This window comes from Lactuca virosa, chromosome 5 (assembly GCF_052849685.1).
Source record: "Lactuca virosa cultivar CGN04683 chromosome 5, Lactuca_virosa_CGN04683_v6, whole genome shotgun sequence".
In the NCBI taxonomy this organism is placed as follows: domain Eukaryota; kingdom Viridiplantae; phylum Streptophyta; class Magnoliopsida; order Asterales; family Asteraceae; genus Lactuca; species Lactuca virosa.
Window position 1 is genome coordinate 169,752,411 of NC_136430.1, and position 22,559 is coordinate 169,774,969.

The following is a 22,559-nucleotide window of genomic DNA, read 5'->3' on the forward strand; positions in this document are numbered from 1 at the left end:
AAAGTTTGAAGGAACAAGGAAGAGTTGCTAGATCCAGGAACCTCACTCCATTTTCGTCACTTTCTGGTAATCAAGTCTCAAACTTACCTAATAGTTGATTAGATTTCCTTCTTAGCACCTTTTGCTTGTTTTTGGTCCAAATGATATGGTCCTTGAGAGTTGGACGTCCCAACTGGAAAGAACTTCAGATCTAGTCTTGAAGGACTTTCATGGCATAAAGATGCCAACTTTATGGCCAAGGAAGTCACATGCAACCTTTTAAGCCATCATTTTGGCCTTTTAAGCTTCTAATGGCCATACATGTAGAGAAAGCTAGGAACTTTACGTGATATTTTGGTTCTTATGGTCTAGATCTATGACCTCATGTTCTACCTTGTAGTATTAGTGGTTTTGGATCAAGACCTTGACCCTTTTTGGGTTAGGGTTGGAGCTTATTCTCTTTAGGAAGGGATTAATGAGTAAAGTTGGAAATTTTACCCTTCTAAAAGGTATTTCTAGTCTAGATCTAGAGTATTGGGTTTAGATCTAAAGAGAAATGTATTAATGCACTAAGAAGGAGTACACAGACTGAAGAACTCGACGAGTTCACGAAGGAACTCGGCGAGTTGATGTGAGTGTTACCCGATTCTGTTGAAAAGAGAACTCGATGAGTTAAGGGAGAACTCGACGAGTTCATTCGTAGTATCACGATTATGTAATTTATGGGAACTCGCCGAGTTGAAGGACAACTCGACGAGTTGAGTCAACTCGGAGCATTGACTTTGACCACGACTTGGATGTTGACTTTGACCTTGACTTGACTTTGACCAAGGTTGACCCTGGAGGGTTATGAAGTATGAATGGGTTCAAAAGGGTTGTTCCATGTAGGGGTTGATGGGCTTTTATGGATTTTATGGTTTTGGGCTTGGACCTCGATTGAGAGTCTGGTTGGACCAGGGGTGAAATGGTCATTTCACCCCAAGTAAGGATTATGGATCATGGTTTGGAACTTAATTGCTAATCGGGTGATGTTTTGGTATGGATAGCTCAGGGAGTCGTCAGAGCAGCCGCTAGAGATTTTTTACTGTGAGATTCAGCATCGAGGTGAGTTTCCCTTTGTGTGAACGGGTCTAAGGCACCAATGTCGGTCCGTATATGTATGTATGCATGATTGTATGTTCCGGACTACGGTCCGATGCTAGGCGGTGCCCGATGAATGCTATAGGTATGCTTTCCGGATTATGGTCCGATGTCTGGCGGGGACCGAGGAATGTTTATATGTATTATTCACGACTACGGTTCGATGCCGGGTGGTACCCGATGACTGTATGAATGTTTAGTTATACTTGTTGTCTTTCTGATACTTGTATGTGCCTGGTAGGGAGGTGAGTGTGGGGGGGGGGGGGGGGCGTATCTTATCACTATCTGAGTGTGGACGGGGTTCCATATCTCATCATTAGCATAGTAGGGGTGGGGCCCATGATAGGCGAGGCCTTAGGACTGGAACATATAATACTGTGTATGATTCTTTATGTGCGAGCATGATTATATTATATTGTTTGTATATGTATAGCGGGCGAGGCCCAGTGACAGGCGGGGCCCTATGAAGGGGCGGGGGCCTAGTATATGTGGTTATGTATATGGTTTGTATGGTATGTGGTAGGTTGGAGAAATCACTAAACTTCGTGCTTACGGTTTTCGGTTTTGGTTTCAGGTACTTCCAGTTGCAAAGGAAAGAGCTCGGGATGACTGCATTGCACACACCATGATGTTTTAGCCTGGGATATTCACTCTAATATATTGACATATGTTTTTATATGGATACTCTGATCATGATATTTTGAGATACTATGACTTATATTTTGACGGATGTTTTGATAACTATGGTTTTATTTAATAATTAAAAATGAAAATTTTGGACCGTATTTTATGGGTGTTTCACGAAGCTCTATGCTTCTATCAACTCATACTTGCCTTAAAATTTCCCGAACAAAAATCTAATCTCTATAAAACCCCGATCTGACACTTTACCGAAATACCCCCTTGGCTCCAAAACACAACCAAACACCCGGATCATCTAAATTATGCCACCCACATCCAAATGGGTCCAGATATTATTCCCTCACAGGTCCTAAGCCTGTAAATAACTGATCTTTGGTTACTACCCCGAAATAGGAACAGTTCGGACGGGGCGTTACAACTCTCCCCCACTTAAATTAGATTTCGTCCTCGAAATCATTCCTTACCATCTCAGGTACGCCAGACATCCTGAGAAACACGGACACAACCCCGAGCATACCACAACCTTCCCAAGGCAACCGAAACCAACCCTAGCAAAGCTCTCCAACCTGAAGATGAACGAATCCTTTCTCAGCCTAAAACAATCCCATGAAAAATAACCACGACTACCCAACCCGAAATATGAAGTCTCGAATTGGTCTGACTCCCTGAAAGACCGCCCATACTTAATCATTGCTAATTCCATTCTACTTATCCCTCAACTAACTACTCAACTTCTGATAACCGGAGGTTGTCACTAGAAAAAAGAATCACCGACCATACGCTATTGCCGACAATCTTTCACTTGACCAAAGGGATAGATATTCCTTCGAGGGAAGGCTCATCCTGATGATAACAATTCCATGAATATAATGAACAACGCGAGACAAACTGGGAGATAAACCTTCTAATGACGAGCAAAACACTGCTTCCTTTAGCTGTCAAACCAACATACTGTTGGATTAATGTCTAAGTCCATAACTATATTTGGTATGTACTTGACCCGACCCGGCATGGTCCATTTGGGTTGCACTTCACCGACACAATTTATATGGATAGTCTTTTGAGAATAGTATATTTATGATTTATATTAATATATTATAAGTTCTAATATATTAATATGGAATCATATTATTTAATTAGTATTGATCAAGAATTAATTTAGAATTAATTAAGTGATCAAAAAGAACTAATTAAATATGGACTCTTATATATATGGAATGAGCCAAGTTCATTTAGGTTGGGCTAAGCTTTCATGGATGGTCCATGGAGCTTTTAACCAAAACACCTTGTAAATGAAAGGTCATGGGTATTAGGGTTTACATGGATGAAACCCTAATCCTCCATAATATATAAAGGGGTCCTTGGCTCACAAAATTGAACAAGTGTGTGAAAATAAGAGTGGGCCGATTTTAGTGTGCATACACATTCTCTAAAGGTTTTCCAAGGTGTTTTGGTGATTTGTGATTCCACTTGAGGCTTCCACACTATTGGGGCTAAGCTCTTAAAGTTCAAGACTTCAAGCTTCATTAAAAGGTATGTATTCTAACTTGTTATATTACCCAAGTATCAAGGATTGTATGTGTTGGATTAGGTGTCTAAGCCCATAACTATTATTGGTATGTATTCGACCCGAGAGTAGCATGGTCCATTTGGGTTGCATATCATCAGGACAATTTGTTAGGATGGACTTTTGAGATAAGGTTATTTATGGTTTATTAATATATTATAAGTAATAATATATTAATATGAAATCATATGTTTTAATTAGTAGTGATCAAGAATTAATTTGGAATTAATTTAGTGGTCGAAAGAGACTAATTAAATCTATGGGGACTAATTATGATAATTAGTTATATTTATATGTGTTGGGCTTATGATCCATGTTGGACCAAGTTTATGTATGGATACATAAAGAGTTGGGCCACATGAACCATGGATCATAAAACCCATGGGTATGGATTTGGGTTATATCCATGACCCTAGAAATCCCACATATAAATAGATACTTCATTGCCCAAAATCGCTACTTGTATCTTTTTAGAGTTCATGGTGTCTTTTGTGTGCATGGAATTCTCTCTCAAGTTCATCCTTTGTCCATGGTGTGTTGTGATTCCATTTGAGGCTTCCACACTATTGGGGCTAAGCTCTTTAAGGCCAAATACACCAAGAATTCAAGCTCCATCAAAAGGTATGTCATGCTAACTAGTATATTATAATTTTATGTTAAATGCATGCTAGTTGTAAGATTAATACCTTGGAAACCATTTGCATGTATAATTAGTGAAAACATAGATCCAAGGTATTTAGGGTTGTATGTGCACCATAGGATGTTGTAGTATACCAAAACCCAACAGTGGTATCAGAGCCATGGGTTGTTATCAATTATACTTGATGCAAGTTGCTGAAAAAAAAACTGAAAAAAATCGAATTTTTTGCTGTCGGGACAGCAGACTCGACGAGTCCATGAACAAATTCATCCAACTCGTCGAGTTGGTTCATGCACTCGACGAGTTGGACCCCCTGACAGCTTATCTTCGAGTTTTTTTGGCCTGTTTTGGATTAGAATCATTACCGCAAAGTGTTTTTGTTCATAAAATTTGTTTTTTGATACTATGGTAATGTTTATTCTCATCCAAATAAAGGATAATAATCAAAGTTTCAAGTTTTATACATGTTTATATGATGCTTGAAAAATGTTGATTATGAATGTTCATGTTGATGAGTTTGTTTAGATTAATAGGAAAAATTATGAGATAGTTGTTTTCAATCCAAATTAATCTTGAAGTTGTTCATAATATGTGTTTTTGTAACTTGTCCTCAAGTTACATGAAAAGTCACATTTATGAATTTTAAAACCCATAAAAATTCCATAAGTTATGAAAAAATGAAGAGTCACATTTTTAATGCTTTTAAAGTCTTCCATAACTTGTCTACAAGTTATGGAACTTGAAGGGTTTTTTCCATTAAACCACTTTAAAATTCATAAGTTATGGAAACCATAAGTTTTTTGAATTGTTCAAAACTTGTCCTCAAGTTTTGGAATTTGTAAAGTCAAACCCCATATACCCTTTAATTCCAAACCTAAGAATTTTAAAAGTTAAAGTTCAAACTTTATGGACTTCATTAAATTAATTAAAGTGTCTAATTAAAAGAGTTAATAATTCCATAAAGACATGGTTTAAGTTTAATTAAATTAAGAGTATAGTTTAATTAATAGATTAAACCACCAAGTATTTTAAATGTTTAAAATACACCCTTATACTATTATAATATTAATAGTTAATACTTATATATATATGTATAAGAACAAAGTCAGTCTTACCGTTAGTAGGCCTCATTCACGAAGCCGGTCTATAAGGGGGGTATAAGGTTACTGCCTATAAAATGACAGTTTAATGAGTGTCCACTCTCACCCACCGCTTCCTTGACCGGTGGAGGGTCGTTAGCCGAACGGGTAGGACAAGGACTATAATTCTCCCTTCATTAAAAGTATTAATGATAAATACTAAGTAACTAAACCTTTTATAAATACCCAATCTTAGTTACTTAGGAAAAAGTGAATAAGGTGCTAATCCATGAAATTACACTTTGCACTTTGTTTAAGTCGGTTAGTGGAGCGTGTGTGGTTAACCGGCACACTAACTCGTATTTAACAAGGTAGGCAAAGGGTAACCTAATGTTTATCATAGTATCGATGGAGCGTGTGTGGTTAACCGGCACATCGATTGAGGGGTAAACACTTAAGGGTACCAAGTAATTTGCATGGTTACTTCACACCTTGTTTTGTGATCCTCGGCATCCCAGTCACAAAACCTGAAGGGCACACTCGAGATTGAAACATGCCATTGAACAGTTCAATGAATCTCAAAGATCTAGGAGTTTCAAAAACCAATTAAAACCTAATAATATATATTTCGTTTTCATGGTGGAAATTGGTGAATCGTCATTCGCCTACCTTCAAATATTTTATAGCTTGGATTACGGCATCCCTCTTCCAAGTTATAAAAGTATTGTGTTGGGTCCTAGCCTTAATATTTCATATTGGGTGTTATATTAAGGACTTTAAATCAACTATCTTGAGTATCTCCCAAAAGATGTCTGGTTTAGACATTTATGATCTTCCCAAATCTCTTGAAACAAGCTTTCCTAAATGAAGATGATGTCCCATGGAAATCATACTTCTTTCACCTCCTCCAATTATTCTCCCTAACCCACAAGTTCCTGAAAAGTTTAAGGTCACTCAAGCCCTTTGCCGGTTTTGTCGTGGATCTTCGATTGGTCATAACTTCTTCGTTATAACTCGGATTTTAGTGTTCTTTATGTTTTTGGAAACCTTGTTACAATCTCTACCACTTTGTTCATCCCAATCAAGATTGTTTAATACTTTATTTTTGAGGGTCAATTATGTAAATATACACAGTATGCTAAAATTTCTCTTTATTATTTTAAAAATAATTACAAATTGACCCACATTATTACATAGGTTTGAAATAACGGTTTGTTACATTATCCCCCGTTAGAGAGAATTTCGTCCCGAAATTAACATTACAGATAGATTAGGGAAAAAGATGTGGATATTTCTGTTGCATTTGATGCTCCCGCTCCCAAGTGAATTCAGGTCCCCGTTTTGCATTCCAGCGAACCTTCACTATCGGGATACGGCTTTGTTTGGTTTTCTTAACTTCCCTGTCTAGAATCTATATGGGTTCATCCACAAAATTGAGGCTCTCGTTTAACTCAATTTCCTCGAGTGGGATCACAAGAGTCTCGTCGGATAGACACTTTTTCAAGTTCAAAATGTGGAAGGTAGGATGAATGTTACTTAGTTCTTGGGGTAGTCGGAGTTTGTAAGCTACATGACCGATTCTGGCAAGAATTTCGAATGGTCCTATGTACCTTGGATTTAGTTTGTCACGCTTTCCAAAGCGTATCATGCCCTTCCAGGGTGAGACCTTTAACAAGACGCGGTTACCAACCTGGAATTCCAAGGGTTTTCTCCTTTTGTCAGCGTAGCTTTTCTGTCTATCTCTGGAAGCTTTAAGTCGCTCCCGAATTTGTACGATCTTCTGGTGGTTTCTCGAATAATTTCCGGACCAGTGAGAGCACTGTCAGGAGTTTGACCTCTAGCTAGCTGCGTGTCACCCACTTCAGCCCAGCACAGAGGGGATCTGCACTTGCAGCCATAGAGGGCTTCAAATGGAGCAGCCTTTATGCTAGTGTGATAACTGTTGTTATAAGAGAATTCAAAAAGGGTAAATAAATATCCCATGCCTTTCCAAAGTCTATCACGCAAGCTCGCAACATGTATTCTAATGTTTGAATCGTCCTCTCACTTTGTCCGTCGGTTTGTGGATGGTAGGCTGTACTCATGTCCAGCCTAGTTCCCAGAGAGTTTTGTAAAGACTGCCAGAAATGAGAGGTGAATCTACTATCTCGGTCTGAAATAATAGATTTTGGCACACCATGCAGTCTAACAATCTCCTTGAGGTAAGTTCTTGTTAGCTTCTCCATCTTGTCGGTTTCTTTTATTGGCAAGAAGTGTGCGGATTTGGTTAATCTATCGACGATTACCCAAATAGTATCATAACCACCTGTTGTCTTGGGTAACTTGGTTATGAAATCAATTGTATTCCGCTCCCACTTCTATTCAGGGATTTCAGGTTGTTGTAATAAACCTGAAGGTTTCTGGTACTCTACCTTCACTTTAGTGCAAGTAAGGCATTTACCCACAAAGGTAGCTATTTCGGCCTTCATGTTAGGCCACCAGTATAGCTTCTTGAGGTCCAAATACATCTTGTCTGAACCTGGATGAATGGAGTATCGGGTTTTGTGTGCTTCATTCATAACCACGTCTCTGTAACCACCGAACTTTGGCGTCCAGATCCGGTTCATGAAATAATAGACTCCATCATCCCCGACTTCGAAGTTCTTATCCATTCCCTTCAGAGTTTCACCTGCCACGTTTTCGGGTTTCAAGGCTTAAAGTTTAGCTTCTTTGATCTGTGTGGACAGATGTGAATGGATTTTCATGGTCAACGACTTTACTCGGCGTCCCGAGTATTCTTTTCTGCTAAGGGCGTCAGCTACTACATTTGCTTTACCAAGGTGGTAAAGAATTTCACATTCGTAATCGTTCAGCAGCTCCACCCATCGTCGTTGTCTCATGTTCAAGTCTTTTCTGATCGAAGATGTGCTGGAGACTTTTATGGTCTGTGAATATTGTGTATTTCGTGCCATATAAGTAATGTCTCCAGATCTTCAGAGCAAACACCACTGCTCCTAGCTCAAGGTCATGTGTTGTATAGTTGACTTCATGCGTCTTAAGCTGTCTTGAGGCGTAGAATATAACCTTTCCTCTTTGCATAAGAACACATCCAAGCCCTTGATTAGAAGCATCACAGTACACTACGAAGTCCTCTGTCCCTTCGGGTAGAGACAAGATCGGTGCACTGCATAAAGCTCGCTTCAGTGTTTGAAACGTTGTTTCTTGTTTTTCTCCCCAGCTAAAAGTTACACCCTTTTGCGTCAGGGTGGTAAGAGGTTTAGCTATTCGAGAGAAACTCTGGATGAATCTGCGATAATAGCCAACAAGACCTAAGAATTGTCGGATTTCTGTAGGTGTTTTGGATGCTGGCCAGTTTTCAATTGCCTTGATTTTGGAAGGGTCCACGTGTATTCCTTCTGAACTGACCACGTGACCTAGGAATTCAACCTTCCTAATCCAAAACTCGCACTTTGAAAACTTCGCATAGAGTTTTTCTGTTCTAAGGGTTTGTAATACTTGATGAAGATGTTGGCCATGTTCCTCTTTGCTTCTTGAGTAGATAAGGATGTCGTCAATGAAGACTATGAAGAATTTGTCCAGGAATGGACGACACACTCTATTCATTAGGTCCATGAAAACAGCAGGTGCATTCGTCAATCCGAATGGCATCACTATAAACTCATAATGACCATAACGAGTTCTAAACGCGGTCTTGGGAATGTCTTCCTCCAAAATCTGTAACTGGTGATACCCGGATCTTAAGTCTATTTTCGAGAAGTAGTTCACACCTTGAATTTGGTCGAACAGATCGTCAATACGAGGCAGAGGATATCGATTCTTGATGGTAAGTTTATTCAGCTCGCGTTAGTCTATGCACATGCGGAATGATCCATCATTCTTCTTTATGAACAAAACCGGTGCTCCCCAAGGTGAGAAGCTTGGTCTTATTAAACCTTTGCTTAGGAGTTCGTTAAGTTGGCTAGATAATTCCTACATCTCAGAAGGTGCAAGAAGATAGGATGATTTGGCTACAGGAGTAGCTCCAGGGATTAAGTCGATTCGGAATTCGACTTGTCGTTCGGGAGGTACTCCTGGAAGATCCTCGGGAAATATATCGGGAAAGTTGCAGACCTCAGGAATGTTTGCGATGTCTTTCACTTCTTGCTTTTTGTCTACCACGTGAGTTAAGAATGCACAGTACTCCTTGTGAAGGTATTTATGTGACTTGATGCAAGAAATGATCTGAAGGTTCGTTCCGGGTTTGTCGCCATAGATAATAAGAGTTTCATTAGTTGGCAAGTCAAACGAATAGCTCTTTCATAGTATAGGATGTCGGCATGGTTGGGGCACAACCAATCCATACCTATTATGATGTCAAAACTTTTGATAGAGACCGGCATAAGGTCTATTGGGAAAGACAAGTCATTCAAGGTAAGGATACATCTTATGTATATATCGTTTGTGGATTCGGATTTCCCGTTACCTATTTCTACTGTGAAAGTTTCATTTAGTGGTTGGGATTTTTGATTTAGTAGATGTTTAAAATTATGGCTCACGAAGCTCCTCTCAGCACCACAATCAAATAGAATGCATGCATAAGTATTGTTTAGAAGGAACGTACCCGTGACCACTGCAGGTTCTGCCACCGCTTCTTCGTGACCCAGTGCTAGAATCCTCCCACCTCCACCGATATTTCTAGCTTTTGGACAATCTCTCTTGAAATGCCCCACATCACCGCATTGGTAGCATGCTCGACCTACTCCAGCGGCAGGTACTTGGTTAAGTGGTTGAGGTGGTGTTCTACAGAATCGGGCAGTATGCCCTTTCCTGTTTAAGTTATGGCACTGCATTACTTGGCAATTTCCGTTATGGTGAAAATTGCACTTGTTGCATTTAGGGAGGTTACCAGCATAGGGCTTAGTTGGTGCTGGGTTATTATGGGCAACAGTAGGTATAGTAGCCGGTATGGTAGCAGGTAGAGTAGTAGCATGAACTGTCACTACTTGTTGCTTCTTTGAAGGTTCCAGAGGATATTTGCCCTTCCTTTTGTTCCAACCCTTCTTCTTGCTATTGTTGTTGTTCTCCTTAGGTTGTTCTGGGGCAGAAAACACAGAGTTTTGACGATTTCCGTGGTCAATAAGTGACTGTGCCAGCTCCTTGGCACTGTCAAAGGTAACAGGCCTAGAGGCAATGAAACTTGCCTGTATCTGGGGCGACAATCCCTAAATATACCTTTCAATCTTTTTGCTCTCCAGAGTAACCATTTCTGAACACAGAATCGCCAAGTCACAGAATCGATCCGTGTAAGTTGTTATGTCTGCACCAACCATGATAAGACCCTAGAACTCCTGCTCAAGTTTTTGAATTTCACCGCGCGGACAGTATTCCCGCATTAGCATGTCTTTTAAGTTCTCCCAGCTCATCGAATTAGCCACTACCAAAGTCAGTGACTTAACATGGCCGTTCCACCATGTTAGGGCCCTATCTGAAAAAGTACAAGCAACAAATTTAACTTTGCTACTTTCAGGACAGGAGCAAATTTCAAAAATTGCTTCCGTCTTCTCAATCCATTACCTTAAAACCATCACTCCTCCAGTTCCATTAAAGGTCCTGGGTTTGGCGTTCGAGAAGTCTTTATAAGTGCGCTCTCGCGAGTGCTCATGACCCTCGCCATGGTTAGAAGGACGTGCACCAGCTCCCGACCTACTAGCACCAGGAGTATTGATATGAGAAATGGCATCCGCTACAGCTGCCATGACCGCTGCTTGAAACATAGCAGCGTCGAATTGAGGAGGAGGTGGTGGTGGGGGTGGCGTCGGTGCTTCATTGTCACGTCTTGGATTTCTACGAGGAGACATCTTTTCTATAAAAGTTAAAAGATAAAAATGGTAAAGATATCAAGAATGAATATGAATTTGATATCTCTGAACAAAACACTTAATTCAACATGAATCTTGTAAAGGATTGAAAATAGAAATCTATTGCAAATACAACTTGCAATAGGATGATATGAATTTGAGTGGTTATTTTTCAAAGAGTATGAAAATACATGTCGACTGTATTGGTATATTAAATATATGTAATCTGGAAAACTTGACCTTAAAGCAGGTCTATAATATACCACAATACCGAGTTAGTGTCGACATCAAACCGACCTACCGAAAATAAAATTTTCGCGGTCGTATTGAAAAACATGAAAAATAACACTAGAACATGTCTGTACTATAACCAAAACTTTGAAACAGGACGTTTATGAAAATTGTAATAACTCTTGTTGAAGTAAAGTGCTTATTGTTTTGTTGATACTCGGTTTTGTACATATTGTGAAAAGTAGTATATACATTCGATATAGAAAGTAGAAAGTAGAAGTAGTGCGAACACTATTTGCGGCAGTTGCTACGACGTTTGCTGGGTCCTGCTTCGTCTTGTGCTTTCCAGCGCCTTTCTTGGGCAGCTTGATGCTCTCTCAACTCTCTTATCTCTGATTGAGCAGCATAGACTTGCCTCTGAAGGGCTTCCGTATGATGCTGGGTGTCATCCTGTATTTCATCAGGACGAAGGATATATGCAGTGTTAGCCTGCGCAACCGTATTTACTTGTAGGACTCGATTGATCGAAATCCTTGATTGATCGGCTTGCCGGGCTATTCAGTTTACTATAACTGGAAGAGCTCTATCGGCTGTTCCTCCTATAGAGACGTTATAGAAACCTCATGCCATTCCGTAAGGAGGGCGTTGGCCGTCTTGCCGACTCAAATGGTTTATATATTGGCCCCACTCGGGTATGGGTTCTGCTTCATCTTGTCTCAGGGGACGTTCTCCAGGGTTGCAGACTTGTGGTTCTGTATCCGTACCACTTGATTCGTTGTCTTCAAAGGGTTCTTCATCTGAGTCTGAATTCCAACATACACCTTGTTGGTTGTAGGGGTCCCCAGGTAAATTGTGTTCAACCATATGTTATGTATTAGAAGTAAGATTAGTAAAATACTCTCCGTAGTATTTTAATCTTTGTGTTTTGTTCTATAGTTCTTCTGAATATGTATGGTAAGTTTTAGACATGTCGCAACACTACTATCACTCCCAAACACATGTTCGTCATATCTTAAATCAATATAGTTGATCAGGCAGACCAATCTGTCACACCCCCAAACCAGACGGCGAAAACATCCAGGGGTGGAGGTCTTCATTTGTAGTATCACAACACATGCATCATAGTAATTAAAGTACAAACAACCATTGTATTTAGAAAGTATAAGTATTTACATGTGTTCAATCATTGTATATTGAAACCAAAATAGTTATACAAAAGAAGAAGATATGACTCAAAGTAGCTCCATCTTCTCAAAAGCTCAGGGAGTACCTGTTTATTGTTTCCCTGAGAATACAAGTAATTTGAAAAGGGAGTATCAACATAAAGTTGAGTGAGTGCATAAGTGTTTATGTTTGAAAGAATGTCTCTGTATCTTGCATATGTAAACTGTTCCAGAAAATCCTATATTTTCTGTTGTATATGAAAAGTAGTTTTATTCCCATAAAACTGTTCTATTTGTAAATCAATGTTTTGTATTTGTATTCCTTTATGTAAAACTTGTAACTGAGAGTGTGCCTGGTTTCACCAGCTATTATTGAAAACTGTATTGTACTATTATAGTTTGTATTCTGTAAACTGGTACTTTGAAGGTGTACTTACGTTTAGTTGATTATACACTAACGTATTGTTAATATCTTTTTAATGAGTTATTATAACCATACTAAGACATGATGGCCTAAAACAAACGCTTTGTAGGCGTTTAAACTGTTGATAACAATTGCCACTCATTAGCGTGTAAGCCTGACTGTAGCTCGCAGCCTGAGTGCGGGGTTGTCAATCCCAATATAGATCTACACACAACTTGTTTCGATCCCCTGACTGGAGACTCTGGTTATAATATCAGGACTTAAACTTGGTTGTCTAAATGAATTTAAACAACCTGAATTGACTGTCTCATAAAAAGCATATAAACGTTACATGTATATTAGTTATGAAAACCCAATCATTATGAAATAAATGATTGATAGTATGTCCTTGAATTAGTATTCTTAACATGTATATGAAAAGTATATCCTTTGATTTGTTTTGAACCAAACCTTTGTTTCTTGTAAAACTGTGTATTCTAGTATACTTGAATCATGTATTATTGCTCTATGTATCATAAATTATACCTATTATAATTTATATGTACTTTTTGAATTGGTATTTAATTGTGTTTGAATGTAATCACTTGCTCAACATGTTACAAAGGGTATTTAAACTAGATGAAATAACTTTTATATTTATATACATATACAATCAAATATAAGTAAAATTTAAACGACATTCAGACAATTAACCGGTACTTTAAGCCCACATCCAAACAAGGAAAAAGGACCCAGAATGAGTTATTAGTCCTAAGCCTTTTAAATCTTGTTTATATATATATATATATATATATATATATATATATATATATATATATATACAAATATGAATTTTGGGGAAAAATATAAGTTTACAAAAGAGTTTAATGTTTTGAGTATATTTTGATGATTTAATGTCGTTTTATCATGATTTGAAATCATTGATTTATAACACAAGATTCTTGTGTTATACTTGTATTCCCCCCCCCCCCTCTTAAAACAGTAGAAATTATGAAAATACGGGGGTATGAACTCACTTGATAGGTGGTGATTTGGACAACGTTTCGTTTCCTGGAAAGGAATTTATTTGACGAAAAACCGGCTTTAATCGGGCATAGTTTCGACTGGAGAAAGTTGTTTTTCTCGGGAATCTCGGGGCTTCGAGGCTTGCTTAGGGTTTTAGACTTGATACCGGGGCTTTAGGGGTTGTATGTAATTTTGTGGAAGTGAAAGAAGTGAAAAGAAATGGAAAATGGGGTGAAAAGTGTAAAAAATCTGGAGGGTCTCGCACCTCTTATATAGGCTGAAGCCTCGGATCCGAAGCAAGGGGAAGCAGCCGCGTGTTCGGACAGGTGGCGAGCGGGAGGGCTCGCTTCGGACAGCTGGCTCGGTCGTGTCGGATCAGGAGTGGACCGAGCTTCGGTCGAATCAGAAGAAGGCGCGTGTCCGAGCTCGGTGGCGTGTTCCTGCGAGGGGTGTCGACTGGCTACTGGACCGCAACTTCGGTCCAATCAGAAGGTGCCACGAGGTGGACACGGGGAGGCCTCGCATGCGAGGTGACGTGGCCGAAGGTACACCATGCGAATTTTCCTGGTTTTCAACATTTCTCGATTTTTGTGCCCAAAACTTGCGAAATTCATAACTTTCGCATTCGAGCTCCATTTTCGATGTTATTTATATGCACGCGTAGGTAAAATTATACTCTACGACTTTCATTTAGACTTCGTCGGCTAATTTTAAATTTATTTGTAATATTATTATTTTTAACAGACCAGGACAGGAAATCCGTTAAAAATTCATAACTTCTTCATCCGACGTCCGTTTTTGTCAATCTTTTTACCGTTGTACTACTATTGACGAGACCTTCAATTCTCGTTTAGGTTGTGTCGGCTAAAAATCATTCGATCTTTATTTCGAGTTTTTAACTGTATACTGCTATAGTGAAACTTGGAAAAATCATAACTTCCTCATACGAAGTCAGATTTTGACGTTCTTTTTATGAAAGTTACCGGTTTAACATAATCTACAATTTTCATTTAAATTTTTATGGCTAAAAAGTCTTTTATTGAAAATTCACTTTTTACACTGAACAGTGTTTTGCCGGTTTTGTCGCGGATCTTCGATTGGTCATAACTTCTTCGTTATAACTCGGATTTTAGTGTTCTTTATGTTTTTGGAAACCTTGTTACAATCTCTACCACTTTGTTCATCCCAATCAAGATTGTTTAATACTTTATTTTTGAGGGTCAATTATATAAATTTACACAATATGCTAAATTTCTCTTTATTATTTTAAAAAGAATTACAAATTGACCTACATTATTACATAGGTTTGAAATAATGGTTTGTTACATTAATGGTTACTTACATTATCAATATTCTTCCTACACAAATTCTTGGATTGAAAACTCCTATCACAAACTTTATGATAAATCTCCTTCATATGAAAATCTCAAGGGGTTTGGTTGTTTATGTTTTTCTACAATCACAATACCTCATAAAATAAGATTTGAGTCTAGAGCTACCATGTGCTATTTTCTTTGATATTGGAGAAAAGGCATACAAATATGATCTTCATGATAAAAATATCATAATTTCCAGTGATGTGATTTTCTATGAGAATATTTTTTTCCTTATAAAGGGAGTTCCAGAAAGCTCTATTGCTGATAATTTGGTGATTCCAAAAGTGATAAATGAAGAATCTTGTTCTTTTGAAGTCAATGATGAAAACTTCTTACCATCACAATATTATAATCAAAATAATATTGATCTTATTAAATAAAATGAAGACTTCTATAATCCAAGGCAAAATGGTCATAACGAAAATATCGATCATACAGAAAATGTTAGAACAAGGACAAGACAAAGGAAACATCCGACATGACATAAAGATTTTGTTATGCATTGCATCGAAGAAATTTACTTCACCTCATTATCCACCAACATTTCCCTATTTCCATTTTGCAATGCTAACCCAACCTCATAAAAGCCTTCTCAACTTAATTTCTCAAATTTCTGAGCCAACTAGTTATGAACATGCTAGTGAAAATGATGAATAGGTTAAGTCCATGAATAAAGAATTGGAAGCTTTAGAAAAGAATGATACATGGACCATTTTGCCCTTGCCACCAAACAAAAAACCTATAGGGTCAAAGTGGGTATACAAGATTAAATTGCATCCAGATGGCACTGTGGAAAGATATAAGGCCAGACTTGTGGCAAAAGGGTATAATCAAGTATATGGTATTGATTACTTGGACAATTTTTCACCTGTTGCAAAAGTTGTTACATTGAGAATATTACTAGCCCTATCTACATCAAAGGGGTGGTTTTTACATCAATTGGACATAAAAAATGTATTCGTATATGGTTTTCATGATGATTAAGTTTACTTATTACCACCACAAGGTTATGAGAAGACGAAAACAGGAGAAGTATGCAAGTTAAACAAGTCCTTGCACTATAAGAAAATTTTGATTTAGCTACGGAAAAATTCCGTAGCAAAAAGCTAAAATTCTATAGCGAAACATGAATAACTACGGAAGTTGCTACAGAATTTGTCATGGATATTTCGTATGTATATTTCTTGTAGTAAATTTTTTTGCTATGGAATTATAGTTCCGTAGTAATTTTGCTACGGCCCTTGCTACCTCATCTATTTCGTAGCAAGTTAACTACAACAAGATTCCATAATAATTACATAACAATGGGTTTCATAGTAAATTACGTAACTGTTTGTTCTTTAGCAAATTTAGAAGCTACTATTCCGTAGCAAATTTCATAGCTATTTGTTCCGTAGCAAATTTTGTAGCTACTTGTTCCGTAGCAAATTTTGTAGTTGTTTGTTCATAGCCATTTTTCCATAGCTATTTGCTATATTTCTGTAGCCTAATTGCCACAACAATAGGTTCAAAGCAAATCACTATGGTAAAAATATTCAATAAAATCAAAATTTCCAATTATAATTTTCATAAAAATATATATAAATATAATAAATATAAATTTAATAGGTACATCAATTTTTATAGATATATTACATCATAAAAAATTCTTCTACAAGGTTACCTAAACATCAAAACTAAATATTAATTACACATAAAGTCACGCAGTTCATATTTGAACCATCACGAACACACAAATAGCCACAAATAGTCAACCAAAATGTAAAACCTACAAAACCAAATTTACAATCAACTTGATTTAAAATCAATCTGTTGTATGTTAATAACGACCAAAACTGAAAGTACTATAATTTTGGACAAAAAAACCGTAAATGTCATAAATACAAGGAGCATTTTTGTAATTGTACTTGACAATTTTAACAAATAAATCAAAATGTAAATGCACTTACAACACATATAATTTTCTTGGAGGATTTCGCATGATACATTCAAGGGAAGATCATTGGAGTCAACAACACCCGTCACAAAACTTAGGTACCGTGGAAGCTAAAGAAAATATAAAAAGAAAAAGAAAAACGGTTAAAAGTAAAAAAACAAAAAAAATCATTTTTGTGCCATGAAAGTACATTGCTATTAATCTTACCAATTTTCCATCAAAGTCATATGAATTGAAGACACATTTGACATAGAGTCTTAGATTCTAAGAACTCATTAACCGTCTTCTTATAGATATCATTATATTCCTATGTTGTAACTTCATTAGGATTCCTAAGCTGCAAAAAAAAAAATGCATATATCCACAAAAATTGAATATTATTTTAAAGACATAAACTTTAAATTCAAAGATTAAAAAATTACCCATATAGGTTGTGTCTCGTTAGTGAGATCCCACTCCCAGTACTTCTCAATAACTTTCTTGGTTTTCTTCTTTTTCTGTTACAAACAAAGAAATTATATAAAAATTAGATCTCCATCTTACGCTACATGAACTCGATTTTATAAAAAAAAAATGTGCTTACCTCAACATTGTCATCAGTCCCACTCAAATTGATCTTCATCAACCTCAACTTCTTTTGTGTATCCCTTTTCTATTGTGGGTAAAAGAAAGAGTTTGTTTCCTATTTAGTAGTGTGACTAAAGTACAATGCTATTTCCCACAATTTGAACATAAAAAGAGCAAAAATCATGCCTTTAGTTTGAAGTTCAATGAGAAGCTCATTAATACCGCCATCTTGCAGCAACTCTTCATGGACAAGAAGAGTTTCCTAGTAACAAAAATCATATTAAATAAATAAAAAAACAAAAATATGTATTTTTGCACAAGATATGTTAAGGAAGATAAATACCATAGCATTACAGGCTGCTGGGTAATCTATTTTTGCATCCAAAACTATGTTTTTTGCTTTTTCCATGTCAACAGATTTGTCAACATAGACATGACAGATTCCATCTAGAAAGTTAAAAAAGCAAAATTACTAAATCGTCCTCAAACATCTTTTAATTTACAGAGAACATAAATCTTACCAGCATGAGTGAATGACCAAGAACAGGTATTAGTGTTGCAGACTTTATTTGAGAAATCATTTTATTATTTCCTCTTGGAATCACAATATCGCTGACATCATCAAGCTAAATGAGAATTCTAAATTCCCATTTTATTAGGATGCCTCTTGGAATCACAAGAACCTTGAGTAATTCAGGAACTTTTTCTCTAGATGTCACTAGACCGATTAACCCTTTAGTAACTGTGTCTGGGATGCATTAATATGTTTCAATCTACTAATAAAGTTAATTAAGAATTTAGTGCTTCTTATCCAATTGGTTCTAGAATGATAATGCAAAAACAGTGTTGATTATGGTACCATAATCATGAAGAATGGAGATAACGATTGTGTTAAGAAGGTGTTTAATGTGATAGCATGAAGAGTAATATGCACAACATGGATCAACTATTAGAAAAAGAGTTATAAACATAACTTTAGTTGTAATCAAGATGTTCCAATTTGAGATTTCCAATATTATTTATACTTGTCTTAATGAAATTACAAAAGATAAGTTTTAGTCGTGGGCCTTGTGGCATCATCATTTAATTGTTCATAGTAGAAAACCTATAGTTACAGGAAGACAAAGAGGTGGTATAGCTTCCCAGGCTTTAGATTATGGCAAGAACATAAGAATACATAGGTTGACTTATGAGTATTACAAGGCATTATTAGTAGATTTTAATGTGCAAGTTCTTTATTATCAATAATTTAGGTCTTCCATCCTCGAGGCTCCAACTATATGTCCACCTATTTTTCTTACAAACTAACATGTACATCAATATTTCATCCTAATCTGTCCAAATAAAAGACAATTCAGTTAAACAAGGCACTACAGGTAAGGTTAGTTCAATCAAAAACACAAGGGAAGTAGCATGAAAAAGCTACCGAAAAGGTGAAACTAAGGAAATATGATTAATAAAACATGTTGTGAATAATAAAAAAAATATCTATTTTCTGGTTCCTAAAGAAGTAAAGTTATATTTTCGTAATATAGTGTTATATAGAGATGTTTAACAAGTGAAAGTAGTTACCATGAATTGATTGAGGTCCTTATCTTCAAGAGGCTGATTGTGATTACCAAAAACAGAGTACTTATCTATAACCCGTTGAGTTTGAGCCACGTACACACTAATCCTCGCTAGATGATCCAACTGCATAACAATTCTCAAGCACGAGAATATCCGCGTTACACTTGCCGAATTTCCAACCATTCTTATAATTACCTCCATTTCCGTTACCGTTTACGCTTTCATCTCTCTCACTCTGTCATTGACTCAATTTCATAGCATTTCATTGAGATTATTCTCACTATTAATCACAGAAATAAACATCGATTTTCGATTACTGTCGCCGTTATCGATAGGCCGAGGAGATAGCCAGTGGTTGTTGGAACCGGATGAGTCAGAATTGGTGGTTTACAAGTGGAGAAAGTTGTCACGACTGCCGTCTCTGTCATAGTGGTGGTTGTGTTGCTGGTGAATTGCGTTTTTTAGCCATATAGGCGGCCGGCACAGCAAAGTCTCAGGGCGAGTGTAATTATCCGAGATTACACACTTTACGCTTCCAAATGTGATATGATTTGGGGGGAACAATTTATTTTAGAAACGTGAAAGAGGAGCAAAGTGGAGTAATTAGTTTTATGTGATTCGATTACATATTATTAAAAAAAACTTATTATAATAATATATAAATACTTAGAACAAATAAAAATTTATAATAATATTTTAAAATTATTACCAATAAAAAATGATTTATAATTAAAATTCCAACACAATTAAAAACAATAACTTACTTGGTAAAATATATTTCTACATTTTACTACAAAAACATATTCGGCAGCTAGTCTACTACGGAATATTCCGTAGCCACATAGCTACACATTTTGATTATGTAGGTATTTTTTCAAATTAAAAAATAAGTTATATACACAAATAACTACGGTTAATCTTTTCGTAGAAGTTCCATGGCAACTTAACTACAAATTTTTATTGTGTAGCAAAATAGCTACATATATTCAATTTTGTAGCCAACTAGCTATGTATTTTGATTCCGTAACCAATTCTATAGCCAACTAGCTATAGATATGAATTATGTGACAAGTTTTGTAGCGAACTAGCTACATCACAACAAACTCATAGCATATTCCAAAGTAAAATAACTATGGGTTTTGAGTTTGTAGCAACTTTTAGTAGCAACTTAGGATTTTGCCACGAAAATACAATTTCGTAGCCATTTCAGTAGCCAAATAGCTACGAGTAGCCATTCAGTAGCATATTTTGTAGTAGAATAGCTACAAATTTTGATTCCGTAGTAATTTTCTATAGCTATTAAAGACTTAGCTACGGAATGCAATTATGTAGTCATTTCCATAGCAAAATAGCTACGATGAGCCATTCCGTAGCATATTCCGTAGTAGAATCGCTATATATTTTGATTTTCTAGCAATTTTTCGTAGCTATTTAGGAATTTTCTTATAGTGTTGTATTGACTCAAACAAGCAAGTAGACAATGACACATAGAGTTTTGCAATAAACTCTTAAGTTTTGGCTTCCAACAATCTTCACATGATCATTGTCTATTTACAAAAGGAGAATAAAAGAGTTGTATAGCTTTGATGGTTTATGTTGATGATGTCTTGATCACTAGCCCGAATGAAGATCTTATTACAGAAGTCAAAAATTTTCTGCATAAAATCTTCACTATAAAAGATCTTGGAGATGCAAGTCATTTTCTAGGCATTGAGCTATTAAAAACATATAAAGGCCTTTATGTAAATCAAAGAAAATATGTTCTTGATATACTTTCAGAAGTGGGACTAACAGGGGCATAACCGACACCAAATCCAGTTATTAAGAACATGAAATTATGCATGGATGAGGGGCAATTATTGTAAGATCCAAAAAGATACATAAAGTTGGTTGGTAAATTGCTTTATCTTAATTTCACAAGGCACAATATTAGCTATGCAGTTCAACAATTAAGTCAATATTTGCATAAACCAACTAAAATACATCGGAAGGTTGCCATACAAGTTTTGAAATACTTGAAAGGATCTCCATTAAAAGGTTTATTTTTTAATAAAAATTCTTCAAATTTGGAAGTAACTGCATGAACTGATTCTGATTGGGCCACATGTAAGGACAAGAAGATTATTACTGGGTTATTACATATTCATTGGATCATCCTTGGTGTCATGGAAGACAAATAAATAGAAAACAGTAGCAAGATCATGTTGTGAAGCAGAATACAGAAGCCTTACTGCAAATATATGTGAGCTATTATGGATTAGCTATATCACTATAGATTTGAATATTAAAATGAAATTTCATATTTCATTATGGTGTGATAGCAAGGCTGTAACACCCTGTTCCAAATCGTTTCTTAATTTCGGGTTGTGACCCGAAGATCGGTTATCATAAGGCTTAGGGCCTTTGGAAAAATAGGGACTCAGACCCATTTGGGTGTGGGTAATGTAATATGGACGATCCGGGAGTTCGGTTTGTGTTTTGGAGCCAAGGGGTATATCGGTAAAGTGTCAGTTCGGGATTTTTATGAATTTTGGATTTTAGTTTCGGAAATTTTAAGGTAATAATGAGTTGATATAAGTGTAGAGCTTCTTGTTACCTTTCCGTGGATATAAGGATCGTCAAAATCAGACTCAGAACGAAGAAGTTATGGCCTCCGGAAGTTGGTGGTTTAAAAGGCTAAGCCTTGTACATAGGACGTACAAGGGAGTACGCAAGGTGTACTAGGCAGAAGGGATCGTGACACTTCATGGAGTATGTTGGGCGTACTCCAGCCAGATGAAAATTCTACTTTTTAGGGTTTGCACCCTATTTAAGCATCATTATATCATCTTTTGGACATTTTAGACCAGCCTCCATCTCCTATTACCCTGAAATCGAAACCCTAGAGTGATTTGGTGATTTTTGAGCTTGAAGGAGTGGTTGTTGGTGGATTATGAAGAAGAAGAAGAAGAAGAAGAAGAAGAGCACTTTACGGGATAACTTGAGCTTGTAGATCCAGGATCTTCTTCTCATTTACAAGCATTTTGAGGTAAAAAGCTCTCACCTTGATGGTCTTTGGTGTTAGATCTAATTTATGGTGTACTTTGTTCACTTTTGGAGACTTTTTAGTTAAAGGTGAGCTTTTGATCTACTCCAAAAGCTATGGATGCCAGATCTTGGCTCCATTTGATCCCCATGTTCATAAAAAATGTCAACTTTATGGAAGATATTGGTCCATGCAAGCATTAAGAGCTTTATTAAGCTCTTGTTGAGCGTTTGAGTCCCTTTAAGCCATGCATGAGTGTAAAGTTGCCAACTTTATGTGATAGGTAGCCTTAAAGAATCAGATCTGAGAGTTTGGCACTTTGTCTTAGCCGATTAAGTGCTTAATGAGATGGTTTGGTAGTCTGGGGAGTACGCTGGGC

General features: G+C 36.7%; 1 long non-coding RNA gene across 4 annotated transcripts; it reads right to left on the minus strand.

Annotated features, from left to right (window-relative positions):
* Positions 1-16,646: 16,646 nt before the first annotated feature.
* On the minus strand, positions 16,647-19,715 carry LOC145112194 (uncharacterized). Of its 4 annotated transcripts, none has more exons than XR_013710460.1 (8): positions 19,159-19,715; positions 17,930-18,334; positions 17,773-17,848; positions 17,603-17,671; positions 17,442-17,516; positions 17,227-17,356; positions 17,033-17,129; positions 16,647-16,851 (listed from the first exon to the last, which is right to left on the minus strand). It is a non-coding gene; the product is annotated as an uncharacterized LOC145112194 (long non-coding RNA). The 4 variants fall into 4 exon arrangements; XR_013710461.1 differs by having other exon boundaries at positions 17,930-18,359; XR_013710459.1 differs by having other exon boundaries at positions 17,930-18,362.
* Positions 19,716-22,559: the final 2,844 nt, after the last annotated feature.